The following is a 16910-nucleotide window of genomic DNA, read 5'->3' on the forward strand; positions in this document are numbered from 1 at the left end:
TAGCACCAGTTCATGATGAGAGGGGGAAGAAGATGTTCTCAAGTGTTTAAGACGCACGACTAGTGTATTTGACACCAACAACTAATTGCATTATTATAAATACAATAGAAGTTATATTTTTTATTATCTATTTATTAATTTACCCTAACCTATTATATCGTAAATCTCAAAAGAAAATGGGATTTGATGATCCCCCCCTTTACTTATTAAAAGGGAGAGAAATAAATAGATGAAAATGATGATAATTATGATTCTGAAGATCCTTAGAGATAGAAGGGAGTTAATAAAATGTTTATTGGCCTTAATGAGCAGCGGAAAATTGACTTTAATTCAGTAAGTAAACATTTATACCAAAGCTATTTTGACAAGGTACATTAGGTTTATGGCAAGGATGTAAATAAGCAACATAATTTTACTAGGCCAAGAAAAAAGCTACTAGCCCACATCATACAACAGAAATCATTTACTTACCTTCGATGTGATATTAAATACTCGCCCGCACCGATGACCCACTCACCTGAGGCGAGTGGGCAAGTAGTTATTTGCATCCCTGGTTTATGGTAAGGAATTTAAAATAATTAACGCAGTGTGTTTTATTTTTCAAAATTTTGATTTAAAGCGTAACTTCTAACCTTGTTGAGGCTAACAATTGATTCCCTTTATATTTAAATAGCAGCTTTTTTATGTGATTTTTAAACTTCTTTTCAGCAAACATACATCCATTTATGCACAGAAATATCTATACGTTATATTGGGGGAACTGATATTTAATTTAGCCTATGTATATTAATACTTACGCAAAATGAACAAGCTAGTAACAGCGGGGATGAACAACAAAACATAATTCCAAACTGTTCTTTAGGAAATGCATGACCAGTTTCCCTTCGCAGCAATTTTAGAAGTATTCAATGACCGATTCTTAAGTTTAATTTTCACCCCGCACATTAAAATCTCAAAGTTTTTCGATATGTAATTATCTAGGCAAATGCATCAAGGCTGGTAGAAATTTAAATCCCCTTCTCAGCAGCGAAGTTATATAGGACAGGGACCTACTATTTGCATAGGGATCCCACTCATTGTTAGGGTTTGTATCCAAAGCTCCGTACCAAGAGTAAATCGGCGTTAAAGGTTTCAATTCTAACGAAAAAACGATTCTAATCAACCATTTTCGAGAGCGAGAAAATGAAACCACCTAGTCTTCCCCGTTCAGCTTACAACTCCGGAAAAGACGTAGAGAGGATGGAAAGGGCAGTTCTTGCTAGTCCAGAACGATCCGCTAAGCGAAAGGCTGTATCGCTGGGTATATCATGTCGTTCGCTTCATCGCATCTTACATGATGATCTCAAACTCCACCCGTACAAAATAATGATTGTCCAGCAGCTAAGTTAAATGGATTTTGTGCAGCGTAGAGAATCTTATGGCATAATGGACGCTGTTCTTACGGAAGATGCAGATATCCCAGTATTCATGAGTGATTAAGCCCATTTTTATATGGATAATTATGTTAATGTACAGAACTGCTCTATGTTCAAACGCTTCCTAGCGACTAAAACGGTCGCTTGAAATAATTATTCCTACTCGTTGCCGAGTAGTAACGGCTTTAAAAAAAAAAAAAAACATGTTTCGTCTGCTCCATATTATAACTAGACATGTAAAACTTTCAGGACACATTTATCTTACATTCATGGAAATGACGTACGAAATTTGATACTAATATCAACATTTTGCGTTTTTGCAGGTAAAGAAATACAATAAAGGGAGTTAAGGTAACGCTTAACATCAACTACTTACTGTATATCCCAAAATAGTATTTTTGTTTTAATTTTGACAAATACATAATCATCCCGTTACTTCTCTGTTATTTGCATGAATTAAGAAAAAAACATCTCTAACCTCTGTAAGAGAAATCTAAGATTTTTTTTATGAACTGCGTTCTGCCAGAATTGCTCCAATCCTAGGAGAATTGTAACAAAGTACCCTAGTTTCTATTGTAGTTGCATTGCACTGACGTTGTGGCCATTCCATAGGCATGTTCCAGCCTTTTAAAATAATATTTTTTTTTTAGTTTTCTATCTCTGTTTATAAGGAAATTATAAATAAAAAACGGCAAATAGAAAAAACGACTGTTGCATTAAAAAAAATCTACTGAAACAAATAAGAACAAGTAACTCACAAATAAATATTAAAACCTCAATTTATTTAAAACATTTACAATCCCTGCATATTTTTGAAAAATATAAATAGCCTATATTGTCAGCTACATTAAGACACTTGCTTAAGGTACAACAAAACCAGCAACTTCTTAGTCAAAATCTGAATCCGCATGCAGGTCTATTGGGAAAAATTCGTGGTTATAACTAGAAACCCATTCATATATTTTCCCTGTCATTTCACTGTTTTCTGCTATAAATGTTTCGTGTCCATTTAGGGTAAGAGAGCGGGAAAAGAATCCACTTTACTACTGCAAGATCGAAAAAGAAATTCTTCAGTTGTAATATAGGCATCTATTTCACAAATGTTTACAAAGACGTCGTAACTCAGCATTCCTTCTAAAACAAAGTTCCAATAAGCATTGTTTTGATACATTTTCTTCTTCAAGTTTTATATTCTTGCTGAATGGGAACGCTCCCATAATTGTCCCAGTTTTATTTCCATAATTACTCCATTACATAACAAAATGGGGCAATTATAGCATCTCTGATAAATCATATTATTTATTGTAGTAACTAATGTGATTTTTTTTTTATATATAGTGTTTGGAACCTGGCGAAACAAACTGCACCACTAAAAACATTTTTAAAAAGAGACTACCTTAAAAATTAACGCCAGTTAAGGTATTATGAAACACTCGTATGGCGGATAGAAGCATTTTTTATTACTAATAACAGTTAATAAAACTAGTATTTGTTTTGAACAATTATGCCTGCTTTATGTAGGTGTTATACCAAACAATACATATTTCACTGAATTGGGCTCTAAAATAAAGATATATAGAAATTTAGGCCCTTGTCATGCTTGTCCGTGCCAGAATTGTCCCACATCTCCATATTTTTTATCTAAGACGCTTGTTATTCTCCATAAGAATATCGATGCCAATCACCCGATAATGTCCCTTCTTATGTTACAGTGAAGAAACGGGAAGCTGAATTTAGGAGGGCGAGAAGCAGCATCGAAGGCAGAAACTCGACCAGGAAGGCCCGTTCAAGCACTAACTCAGGAAATCATTGACGAAGTTCACGAAAGGATTTTAAGTGATTGCCAATTGACTATCAGACAGGTTGGCTGAAATGTTAAACTTGTCAACTGCAAAGATTGGCAGAATTATCACCTAGCATCTAGGAATAACAAAAGTTTCAGCGACATGGTACCCAAACTTTTGACTCCTGACCAAAATAATTACCAGACCAACATTTCAAGGGATAATATACTTTTCTAGGCAAACATGGTTTCCTTTCTTACGATTCTTAACAGTAGATGAGATGTGAGTCCACTATTAACAATCTGAGTCAAAACTAAGTTCCAAGCTGTGAAAACATCCCTTATCCCCATCACGAAGAACGCTAAGTCAGAAGCCTAAGTCATGTATATAAATGACTCAGGTGAAGAATACTTATACAGGGTGTTTCAAACAACACTGACAACGTTTGGGAGATGATTCCTCACGCCAAGATAAGACAAAAAGTATATACCAACCTGGGTGCACAAATGCTTCCTTTAAGAGTTATAGGCTGCTGAAAATATGAAAAAATGAACTTTAAAGATCCATAGCTCCAAAACTATGGGACCTACCGTAGTCGGGTCAAGATTTCATTAAGGAACTAATATGTGCGTTATCAAAAATACATGTTTCAGAATCCTAAGGCACTCACACAACAAAAGAGAGTTTGCTACGGGCATATAATTTGAAGTAAGGTTGGTCTATACTTTTTGTCTTATCGTGGTGTCAGGAATCACTTCCCAAACGTTGTCGGTGTTCAGGGGTGTAGCCAGCAGGTTTGTGTAGGGGGGCCCGTCGTTTTTGAGGGGGGGCAGCTACAATGTACAAAGCCAAAAAAAATGTGTTGCTGCTAGTGTTTTTGAGGCCTCCGGGACCAAACGCTATACTTTTGTGCATAACTATAAAGGTAACCAAGAAAGTTCTGTCCGTTTTCGTGGAGCTCTGTGTTCAATTGGACCTCACACCGTGAGTTGAATGCGAGTGGAGATAAGGCGAAGGTCAGTTATTGGTGTGGGTATATCCAACATACTACCTGGTTATGGCAATTCAGATACACCGTGAACTTGCGTAAAGACAGAGGGAACATGGGACATCCACAGAGCGTCATAAGAGCATGTATGCTGAACGAGTTCAGATGGATGTCAAACGCCACAGTAGCGGGACAGAAGATATGCCAGGCCTTTGGTGAGGGTGTCGTGACGACGCGGAGAGTGCAGCGATGGTTTAACAAGTTTAAGGACGATGACGAAATACCCGAAAACACCACGTGCCGGAAGACCAACACATGTACAAAGAGGAACTGGGACTACAATTCAGTGTGTGGAGAAACCATTCGGCAGCACATCCATCAACTTGGGAAGCACTACAAGTTGGGTCGATGGATCTAACATGTTTTGACTCCGGGCCAGAAGGCAACGCGGCAGTTGCCTGTGTTTATTTACTATCTCGGAGCCACTTCTGGACAGGGTGTTGACATGTGATAAAAAGTGGGTCCTATACGAAGCTCCATGGCGCTGTCATCATTGGTTAGCATCCCATGAAGCGATTCCAAAACAGCAGTAACCAGCACTGTACCAGAAGAAGGCCCTTCTGTGTGTTTGATGCATCATGCATCGGGAACTGCTACCAGCTGGTCAGAGTATCAATGCAACTGTGTAGTGTTAGCAGTTGAGCTGTGCTCAAGAAAAACTCAAAACTCTGGAGTCATCAATTCTGAATTGCAAATGGGTCCTCGTTTACGGAACAACGCTAAGTCCCACGTGGCTAGGATAACTCAGGACACCATTCTCCGCCTCGGATGAGAAACAATATTGCAACCACTATATTCCCCGGGTATTGCAACGTCCGATTATCACCTGTTCCATTCTTTGGACAATCACCTTAGAGGACGCCAGTTCAAATACCTAGTAAAGTCCAAAATGCACCTGATACCTTCTTCGTTTCACGGCCCACCACGTTCTACCGCGATGGATTCCATGGCCTCCTAGAACGTTTTCAGAAGGTCGTCGATGCTGATGGGGACTATTTTTGATCTTCCAGGTTAGGTGATATATCGATGTTCGAAGGTGGTGGGTGAAAAAGCAACAAAACTCTTCTTGGTTACCTTTATATTTAAATTTAAGACCTTGTATACAGAACCTATTTACACAAGATTGATTTTCTTTGAAATTTCACTTAATTTCTTTACGGTTTCCTGACAAAAATATTTATTATTCGTTACTTTAAAAAAAACATAATTATTTTATTACACTGAGTAGAAATAAAAGAGAGAATGAAATCCAAATTCAATAAAAACATTGTTTCTCACAAAATTTTCCATCCTCTATGTCTTTTAAAACACTTGTTAAAGCATATAAAAATATACTGTACTTACAAATCAGTTTAGTACCTTTGTTTTATGCCTGTATTTATAGTACCTTGTTAAAACGTTTGTCTTCAAACTGTCAAATATAAATTGCAGTAGATTGTGTAATCTGCTGTCACAAAAAAGTATCCTATTTTTCGATCGGTATAAGGAAGAGATACTATACTATTTTTCGATCGGTATGGAAAAACAATATTTCTCCATACTATTTTACCGTAAACTATTAATTGTCAATAAACTTTGTTACTTTTAAATGAATGAAGCCATATAATTTTACTATGATGTTTTAAAAGCTAGTCATTTGGGGGGGGGGCAGGAAACCATTTGGGGGACCTGGCCCCGATGGGCCTCCCCTTTGTTACACCCCTGTCGGTGTTGTTTTGAAACACTCAGTATTTCTTTCTTAGTATAAAGCAAAAATTAAGGAACGAATCTACAATAAGGTTATGTGTTACAAAATAGCCTTTTATTTAGGTATTTTATCAAGTTCTAGTGACTATCGACGCTGTATGCTGATTTGGTGATTACACCATTTATTATGTTTATTTAACAGAGAAGTATAATGAAAATGGAGTTTTATGCATATTCTAGACACATGTTAAACAAACCTTACTTCAATTACTGATACTGGTAATGGAGTAATTATTAAATAATAATAATAATAATAATAATAATAATAATAATAATAATAATAATAATAAAATTGCTACTAATTTTTGAACAGAAAAACAATAATAAAATGAAATTGAATGTACATTTATATTTATTAGTCTACACATCAAGATTGATTGATTAATTAGAGTTTACTGGGGATGTCAGGAGCGACCATATTTATCTCCCCACAACACACATCAAAATGTTATGGTTTATATTAATTGTAATTTTTACAGTAAAATTTGTAAAGAACCATTGCAAAACGTATTGTTATGCCGTTAAGAAACAATTCAAGATTTTACGTGAGCCATTATTATCATTTATACTATTGGCAGTGAAGTATTTTGGGGGCTTAAGCCCCTCCCCCCGAAATTTTATTTACTATTTTAAAGTAAATGAAATATCTTGCAGAATTTTTACATTTCGAGGAATAAAGTTAGCAAAGCCCCTCAAAACAAAATAGTAAATACGCCACTGACTGTTGGTCATAATTTTTTATATAATCTTCATGCCTTGTATATTAACTCTTAATTGTAATTTAACGATAAGATAATGACAATTCATTTGTCAGTAATGTGTTGTAATTTGTTGATAAGTCATGTAGTGATGCTAATAGGATTTATTTGTGATCACGTTAAAGTTTTAACGATTTGTATTTGATATTTATCTTTTAGATTTAAAGCTTTATAAAAATTTACAGTTCAGAACACATTAGAAAAAAAAGGTCTATATTTTTTTAGAACTTTATCAGAAGTTAACCTTTTTTCAAATTTTAGATTTATGAAAATTCCACTATTTTTTAATTTTGGAGATTTTCATTATAGAGCTTCAAAAACTACTATTTCTTTTAAATTAACTAGCTCTTTATTTTAAAAAAATCTTGCCACTTTGATAGGATTGGTAATTAGAAACTATACTTCAAGTTTTTTCTTTAATTTTTAAAATTCAATTTGCCTTCTAACCTGGCCACCTTGGATTCCGAAGAGAACTTTCTAACTTACATAAATGCAAACGACTTACATATGAACCGCACGGAATCCATATGACTTTCTCCTTGTTTTCACAAAACTTATGTTAAACTTCTGTAAGTGGACAAGAATTATAGAGGTAGCAAAGTTTTTTAACTGTGAAGTTTTTTAACTAGTTCAATTATAAAATAGTCTCCAAGCCATTTAAATAACAAAACCGCGCTCTAAATGCTTAATAATATTGTCGCATTTCACAAAGTTAAGTAAGTCTTAACACAGGAAATGTTTAACTTGTCTGAAACAATAAACAGTATCCGGATAGTTTTGCTCAAAATGAACTTTATTGCTTGGAAATACAAAAGTTAATTTACAATTTCCCTAACTCCAAAATTATATGCTTTAATAAGCACATACAATTCTGTTATTAGATTAACTTAAGTGGTTTTTTTTTATCTTTCTTTCTTTTTAGAAAAGTGTTAAAGAAACTATGGTACTATATACAGTAAATTGACTAATTCTTTCTTCTTCTTCTTCTTCTTCTTCTTTGAAGTAATAATGAGACTGGATAATGAAATGCAGTTGTACAGTACGACGCATTCAGTGACAGTAAGAACGGAAACTTAAAGAATTTTCTCGACTGCAAAGAAACACTATGAGACTTTCTTGGTAGATTTCGTGGAAAAGGGTGTGATGCAAAAAGGGTTGCTTCAAATGGTAAGGGAAATAGTAAGAGTAGGGTGAGGAAGGATTCAAAGGCCATCCGAATCCGAAATAGCAAATGTATATTGTTGCGAGAGGGAATATAATCGTCCTGGGGACAACTAGCGTTACGACTTCTTCTTCTCCTTCTCACACCATCTCATCTCTCGCTTCACAGAATTTTATGTGAATGCCGTGCGGTTCCTTCACCACAGCAATATTGTGTGCGTGTGTTATATGTATCATTCTCACATTCACATGTACAGAATGTGTTGTTGTTGGAGCAGACTGCCAGATGGCAAGGGCCATTGCATTGCTAGCGCCGTGGAAAATTTTACGTTTGCTAGTTTCTTTTTTTTTTTAAATAAAATAAAAAAACGATACTATATTCTGATCTCTTTCAGCAAGATAAAACATCGCCTTACTTTATATGCGTGTTTTATTATTATTATTTATTTCGACAGTGGTGTTAGTAACTGTATCATTATGATTTATGAAAGCTACTTAAAACACAATGAAAATATCCATTCAGTAATCAAAGAAATCCGTACGCTTTTTGAAGAGGTCAAGGTTGTGATCAATTGGTGAGTATGGAGAATGCACAATCTTCTACAGCGTGTCCATTCTGATAACAATGGAAAGTAAAAAGAGAAAATTAAGGTAAGAGTTCAATAAACACAAAGTAGATCAAACGATCCTTTAAAAAAATTTAGTCTACTAAGTATTCTCAACTGAAGAGACAACTCGACTGTATGAACTTTATCCAACAACGCACATACATTAAGAAAAAGAAAGTAGAAAAGAAATGTTTTTGTTGATGGCACTTATGAAATTGTTCATTCCGTCTACAAGTTTCTGCTAACAAGACGCAACCACATCAATGTTCTTCCCTATAAGGTGAAGCGTCTTCATTGACATAAAAGACACACTACTACATTTTCCAGATCATTCCAGTTTCTACATTTTCTATATATCATATGATAATACAATGGAAGAAATTGTACTGGTCTGTTGGAAGGATCCCTTGAGGATGTGGTGTAATAGTTTCTAGCCGAGATTAGGTCAGCCATATTTATGAGAAAACAAACATTTTCCTAGAGATAGCCTATGCTCTTTCTATCCACCAACGCAGGTTGATTTTTCTTTAGCTTATTCACTACTCAACGGACTTGGATGCAGTACACATCCATGTTTGATGCTTAACTATCAGGTACTAGCTGATAGTCGTAGAACTGTTCACTAAACATAGATTATATTGTCTGGATGCAATTGAGGAATGTCTGTATTGTCTGGCGTCAACCACTGATGTGATCACTTGAAATCTGTACACAGCATCAATCTATAATCGTATATTAAAATTCTGAAGAAAAAGTTATACGCTGTGACAGATAGAGTAGCAGCAAAGAACATACGAGGCCTGTCGAAAAAGTATCCGACTATGGTCCTAGAAAACCAACACACTCACCTGTTTCCTTCGTTCTAAATTCCCTCCTGCTTCCACGCACCGAGTTTGATAGCCTTTCTACTAATGGAAACAGGCCTGGAACCCCCTCATCAGAAATGTTGTGCGAGCAGCGGTCACGTTACACTAGATCTTTTCTCGGTTGCGAAAGCGAGTTTCTCTTTGGCACTTTTTGATTTTTGGAAAGAGGTAAAAGTTTCACAAGGCTATACTCGGAGAGTAGGAAGTTATACGAAACATCAAAAACTTGTGCTGTGTTGAAAAGGTTAAATATATGGGCTGCATGAATAGAATCATTATCCTATACAGTCTTGTCTTAAAAGTTCACAGATCTTGTCATTTCGGACAAAGAGCGTCATGTAGATGATGGAATATGTCTGAAGAAGAGTCTTTTTTTCTGTACGTCCTTCCTGCACGTACTCATGTTGCACATTGCCTCAACAATCAAAGAATACAATCAACATTGGTTTAATTTTGCTTCTCACCTGGCGATTTTCTCTGGGTCTTCACGAGATTTGTCAGGTCTTGGCGAGGTCGGATGTATCCTCGGAGTCGGGATTGCATTCTCGCATCCTATCCGTACATCATTTCTTTACCATTTTAGCCACGCCGAGACCACAGAAGAGCACCCAACAACCATTTCCTCTACAACACAAAATGGAAATTAATGTAGACTAAGGAGATCATGGACCTCCCCTCTTGCAAGACACAACATTTGGCCACCTATGCCGTGTAGTTTTCCTAAAAACAAAGAAGTTCGGATACCTTTTCAACAGTTCTCGTATAGTGATACGTTTAAGTTTATTATCTGCAGTATCTGTTTATAGATCACAAATTTGATCAGCTTTCACAATTTAACCATCATTTCGGGTATACGCATATATCTCTGAATAGTATAAGCTATTTCTGCTTCGTCTACAGTCTTCAGGGTAATTTATATCATAGTTGCGATCTCGTCACAAATGCAGGCGATATAGGAATTCCTTTCTGCTCTATTTATGATCTTGTTCCTCCTTATTCTCTGGGAGATGAATATTCACTGTTCTAGAATTATTCATTTAGAGTTTCCTTCCAAATCCTATAACCAGTGCCCAAATGAAAACTCAATTAACAGGTTCTTAAAAATGTTATAGACGAAAGTGTTTTTGATCTTTCACTATCTAGTTGACCAAGAAATTCTAATCACAAGTTAATATTAAGAGTATTGCGTGAATTAGAAATATATTTACGATTATTATGAAAATTTCAAAGCTCTTTGCAAGTCTTAGTTCCACCTTCTATTACCAGTTATTAGTGCATTTATCGTATTTGATGTGTTTAAAATTAGTTTTCTCACCTCTCTTTTTAAAATTAATTTTCGCACACAAAAATTGAGAAAAAAATTACGCGGAAATTTCGACTTTGCCTTACTAATTTTGTGGATATTTTCTGGTTTTAGGTGCGTGGAATAATCTCCGTTTTGAATTTGTTTCATTAACACGCCTCTCTGCCACCTTCGATATCTAATTATACCAGCGCAGGAATTCCCCTTCTTGAAGTTGATGTACCATAAACAAATTTGGAGAATGTTAGAAAATTAAAATCTCCACTTAATATTTGAGAAAATACAGAAATGAATTAAATATAAATTGATCTGTATCAATCCAACTATATAGATATAAGCATATGATATTATTTTGTAAATTTGTCACGTATAACTATTTATATTATTGAACAATAGCCTAAAACGTCATTTGCAATAGATAGATATATTTGTATATCTATCAAATCACACAGATTTAAGCATAGATATAAAGTTGTTAATCAGTCACTTCATTTGTAACTTCGTTTATATCTATGGAACCATATTGAAATAAACATATGGAATTGTTTTGTAAATTGGTCACGTGTAACTTGGACTAAGGTATATCTACAAGATACATAGATATAAGCATATAAAATTATTTTGTAGGTTGTTCACGTGAAAGTTGGGCATTATTGTTGCAGAACCAAGGATGTTCAATTTAGACAGATCTTGCTGCATGGTCAACAAAATAACACTGTATGCTTTACTTTCTATTAAAAATAGTTTTGATCACAAACAGTATTATTAAAATATGTTTCTTATGGTCATAAACAGAAATATTTTGAAGTGACGTTTGCGACCAAATTTCCTTAAATATGACAGTATGCTTTTTTTTTTCTATTATAACAATCACTGCAAAATTATTTGACAACTTTAGCACAAAAATCTTATCTCGGAATTCAATAAATTCCAGGACTATCTTAAGATATTATACTTAACGATCACAAAAAAAAAAAAAAAAAGAAAAAGAAAAGAAAAGAAAAAGAAACACGGTCGGTTTGAATATACTTCTCTCCAAGGATTGTGGCAACTGACGCACATTGCCGACCACCAGTTTTCTTGTATCAGTGAAGTCAATGTTTAGACTTAAACATCCTCATATTCCCTTGATTTGGCTCCAGTGGACTTCATGCTCTTCCTTAAGCTCAAATCTAGCTTCAAGAGAGAGTTTTTTGAGGATGTCGCATTGATTCAAGCAAATTTGACAGTGGTGTTGAAGAGCATTTCACTGTACGAAATTCATCGGGCTTTCCAAAGCCTTCTCTACCAATCCCACGACTGTGTAGCGCGAGAAGGGCGTACAATATTAACATAACAATTTTTCTGGCAACATTTCTGGTATTATTTCGGGGTAGCACCGGAAATTATTGAACGCACTATGTATGTAATGGTCTTCCGAAAAAAGACAATTTAAGAATACCAAACAACTTTTGCTTGCATTTCTGGTGTGCAAAATTTTTCTCAAAATCCATTGTTCCAATATTAAAAAAGACTGAAAATTGCTGATTCAGATCAATTTACTATTTAAGGAACCATTTTCGATCATATTTTCTATAGTATGGTATATTTAAATCTGTTTGCTGAAGAATACCATTATGTATTCTTGTAGCTCTGACAATTTTTTTTTTGGGGGGGGAAGGTTGAAAAAATGAAATTTTTGAGTTTCACGTCCCACGTTATGCCGGTTACGCTAAAGGAGACGGTGATGATGAATGAAATGGTGGAATGAAGAAAGTGAGTGGAAACGGGAGAACCCCGAGAAAACACACACACACGGTGTTCGTCCACCACAATGCTCACTTGGCGGGCCCGGGACCCCAAGCACCAGAGGTGAACGCTCTTTACCACTGAGCCACCGCGGCCCCGGGAGGAAGGTTGGTTGATGGGTAGTGTTAATGTTCTTTTTTACACAGAAACTTTAAAAAAAAACAAAAAAACATGAGTCTACAGTTTCATATAGGAAGCAAATCATGCGTCCTTCCATTGAAAATTAAATCGTTTTCACACCAAAGACTAGAACGCTAAGCAGTAAGACACTAAGATATTCAAAAATACCGATTATGAAGTCTGCAGTTGGCAGATAAAATACACCTATCATACTACTTTTTCCCACTCTAAGTAGTATTATGCACATGACACGAAATAAGATTATCTTGTCTCACTTCGATACTCGAAGAATTTTTTCTCGCGTTATTTCGAAAATTTCACGTCTCTTTTCGTAAATTTATGTACTTGATTTTAGAATGTACACTTGGTAGAATTTTACACTGAGTAACACGATATTCAAATGTTAAATATGAGTAAACTATTGAATCATTAGCATTCATTAGATAAATATATATATTCTCAAGTTCCTTAAGTAATGTCCATATCGAAATGAACCAAACAGTCTTACACAAGACTGAACTACTACTGGGTGATTTTAATAAGGCAAATTTTAGGAGGATATATAAAATGCAAAGATACTGACTAAACTTCTCATCTCTTAGAGGTAAAAGTACAGTTGCCTTCCGCGAGATTCGTCTCGTCTCATTTCGAATCTCGTCTCGGAAAAACGAAACTAGAATTGTCATGTTTCTCTGCTCGAGTTTTGTTTCGTTTTCAAGATCGTGTCGTTGGTACATCTTTTTTTTAAAAAAAATCACTCAATGTTCATAACACATCGACGTCTATTTCTAAGAGACAATATGATTCATAAAGAAGTTAATAATGATGATATGAAAACAAGAAATATTTTTAAAAACTAGTGAAACTAATAGTAAGAAAGAAATCCAAAGATAACTGCAAACACTATAGTGGAAGAAAGCTGAAGCATTTGGGACTAAGAACTCTCTGGTCTGGTGTCTGGGTTTTTCCTCCCCGTCCTCTGTAATTTGCTGTTCTTAATAGTCAAAGTAAGGGTTGCTAGATGTGCAGGGAACGGAGGTGGCGAATTTTGCTTGTGGGATGATGGTACGGAAGAAGAAAGAGAACCTACCCTTCTCCCACTTCCCCGTACTTTTCCTAGAAGAAAGAAAAATATTCTATTTTTTTTTCACTACCACTACCACCAGCACCAGCATTTTACCCTTATATTAAGCCCCAACAATCCACCCCATAGTTTGGTAAGGGGTGAATTTTACCCTCTTTCTTCCTTAAGTTCCTCTCACGCTTAATGTCTAGAAATTGCAAGACATCTCCACCCATATCTTGCGAAAGACAGGCATGCTCTTTCTTCTTCTTGTCTGCGAGAGAGAAAAAAAATACCCCCCCCCCTCGTTCATTGGAGGAAGTTTTAGTAAGGGTTGGTTAGGAAGGGAAGTGGGAGGAAAGAGGGTAGTATAACAAGGCAGAATGATGAGAAAGGAAACGAAAGTGTTGTGTTAGGAAAGGGTTTTTCATTTGCTGAGAAGGTGCAGGAGTGGGTGGGATCATACTGATGATGAGTGAGAAAAGGAAAATATTAATAAAAAAAAGAGAGAGACGGGGGGGGGGGAGTGTATGATTCTGGTATCGGTAGCTTCCGTGTTGAGTGTTGTAGATTGTACTAAGCACTTTTTTTTCTTATCCCTCTTTATTCTGTCGTCTCTTTAAGTCTCGGCCCATGCGCAAAATAAGAGTGTTAAGTTTTGGGAACGAAAAAGGAAAGTGGGAGGCATTTCCTTTGCCTCCTCCTCCCTGGTTCCTACCCTTAGCAGGAACACACACACACATAACCCCCACTTCCTTTTTCACTGTGTGCACCGACACGACGACGCCAGATTTTTCTCGTAAGTGAGACCTCTTGCAATGTGCATGAAGAGTACTGCATCTTTTTCTTCATACATCTCGAGATCGGTTGCAATATACACTCAGATACAGAATAGTAGTGGTCAAGTTTCTCTTAAATCTTTTACCCGCTTTCTATTTCTGTATACAACTCCAATATTTTATGTTTTCTATTTCAGTAATTCTTACAGGCCCCCCGAAAAGTTTGCATTTTGTTCCTTTCTGTCAATAACAGATAATCTCTCTCTCTTTCTATCTCTTTCCTAGTGTATGTATTGATCCATTCTGAGATCAGCCTGCTTGGTTTTGTGCTAATTATATATTGCTATTATTTCCGTTGCTTGTAACATAGGAATCCACTTATCCTTTAAAAATATATATATAATACACAATTGCTTACATTTTCTAATAATTGTTTTTTTACCTTCTCTATCTCTCTCTCTCTCTCTCTCTATCTATCTATCTATCTATCTATCTATCTATCTATCTACCTGCAGATTTCCTAAAAGAAAAACCATTCAACATATATTTTATCCTTGAGTTAGGCAAATTGTATTACTAGAAAATGCAGCGGGATTGTCTACCCTTTTCTCACTTTGTTTCTTAATTCTACTTTATTATTTCTACAAGCCATTTTTCTTTCTTTTTTCTTTTTTCGTCCGTTCTCCTATCCCCCTACCAGAATTTTCTTTCTATATTTTCTCACATCTGGCTTCTTTTAATTCTTCTTTTCTTTTTTGGCTTGTTTTTTTTCTTAAGAGGTTCTTTTTCAAATTAATTGTTATTGATTTTGGAGTCTTAATTCCATGCGCAAGTCCTGAAAGCTTCCATTGCTTTTCTTCAACGCTGCTTTTTTTTCTTTCTTCCTTTTTCTCAGGGCCTTTCTTACTTTCTTGCTTCCTTTCTTTCTCGTGGAATTCTTTAACGTGACAACTCCCTGGAAATGAGTTCCTTCTTCGCATCTCAGAAGATGTTTAAGAAGTGCAGATGAAAGTTATCAAGTAATTGAGTTCTCCAAAGTGTGTATATAAATATAAAGTATAAACATATGTATGTGCGTGGCATATATATAAAAACTGTTGTTAGTTTTTGGTGAATTTGATCAAGATTTGTAATACTAAACAAAGTTTGTTTGTGTAGTGGTTTGTGTATTTGTATCAAAAGACCTAAAGCACACACACAAAACATAAAATAGTTATATATGAGTGTGTGTGCTAATGTGTATCGTGCGCTTCTATGTCCTGTCACTGCTACTACTACGTACTTTTGCCGCTTGACGTTGAAGCTCGCCAATTGGTTGTGTGAGTGTGTTACCATGTGAATTCCTCTCCATATGGATTCTTCCGTGAGCTGACCACTACAAGGCAAAGTGACGCCCGTGTCACACCCCTCTCTTCATGTGCGCATCCTCAAACTGCTTCGACTCGGACTAGCCTTAGGGTCCTGCTGGATGCGTGCGTCGAAAGCTTTTCTCGATCACTCCCACTGACCCCTGGATGGACGGGGAATGATGCTACGTGGCTGGCTGACTGACTGGATGACACAGTCACCTCTTGAACAAGACGTGGTTTGTATTGAATGCTTCACATTTTTTTTGAACATGGTTAACTTAATTGCAGACAAGACAAAAAATATATACTTTTTAATAATAAAAAACAAAACCTCATTAGAAATAAATATTTTTTTATCCATAGCAGTTTTAGCCGTATTGCATCTTTAGTGGAATTCCATATTCTAATAGGAAACAATTTTAAACAACATATACTTAATAAATGGGCAAAATATGGAAAAATTAAGGGACTACAATTAAAATTAATGCGAAAGACTAATAATTTAGTATAATTAAAAATTTAATGGAAAATTAAATTATTGAAATTATCATTTGCATGAAGGAAATTCGTACAATAAAAAAAAAGTTTCCGTATAGATCCCAACGTGAATTGCAGACATATATTGATGCTCGAAGATATAGAAATTGTTCTTAAATATGTACATTCCCTGACTAGTTATTTTACTCTTGGAATAATATTACTATTACTATTGTCTAATTTTAGTGATTATTTCCAAATCTTATATATATTAAGTTGTACATATTTTTTTAAAGAAATAACTATAATAATTTGAATTCAAGGAAATATAATTTAATATTATATATTATGTCATATTATAATAATATCATATTATTTAACTCTATATTCTATTGAGGGTAATATAATAAATACTACTAAGTTTCATCATATTTGAATGTTAAGAGACTCAACTCTTACAGTAATTCATAAAAAAAGTACCATCAAGTAATATTTAAATACAATACAAATTAAAATTGCTGCGTTCACTTAAGATTCCGGAAGGGAAACATTAAGATTTATTCATTGCTAAAATATTGAATAAATAATAAACAATTAACATATAATTTTCTGTCGCAAGAGTAAATTACATAAGAACACTTAGTA

At 35.1% G+C, this 16910-nt stretch overlaps 1 protein-coding gene and 1 long non-coding RNA gene across 8 annotated transcripts in view; one reads left to right on the forward strand and one right to left on the reverse strand.

Moving 5' to 3' along the window:
• The window catches only part of LOC145694937 (uncharacterized), a 391240-nt gene that overhangs the window by 74380 nt on the left and 299950 nt on the right, over positions 1-16910 (reverse strand). The window lies entirely within an intron of this gene.
• Positions 14214-16910, forward strand: part of LOC145694938 (uncharacterized) — a 62196-nt gene continuing 59499 nt past the window's right edge. The window contains exons 1-2 of one of the 2 annotated variants that reach the window (XR_014133077.1): positions 14214-14459; positions 15335-16024. This is a non-coding gene — a long non-coding RNA (uncharacterized LOC145694938). The other variant, XR_014133076.1, reaches the window with a different exon arrangement.

The sequence above is a fragment of the Thermobia domestica genome, chromosome 9, assembly GCF_964235325.1.
Source record: "Thermobia domestica chromosome 9, izTheDome1.hap1.1, whole genome shotgun sequence".
NCBI classification, from domain to species: Eukaryota; Metazoa; Arthropoda; class Insecta; order Zygentoma; family Lepismatidae; genus Thermobia; species Thermobia domestica.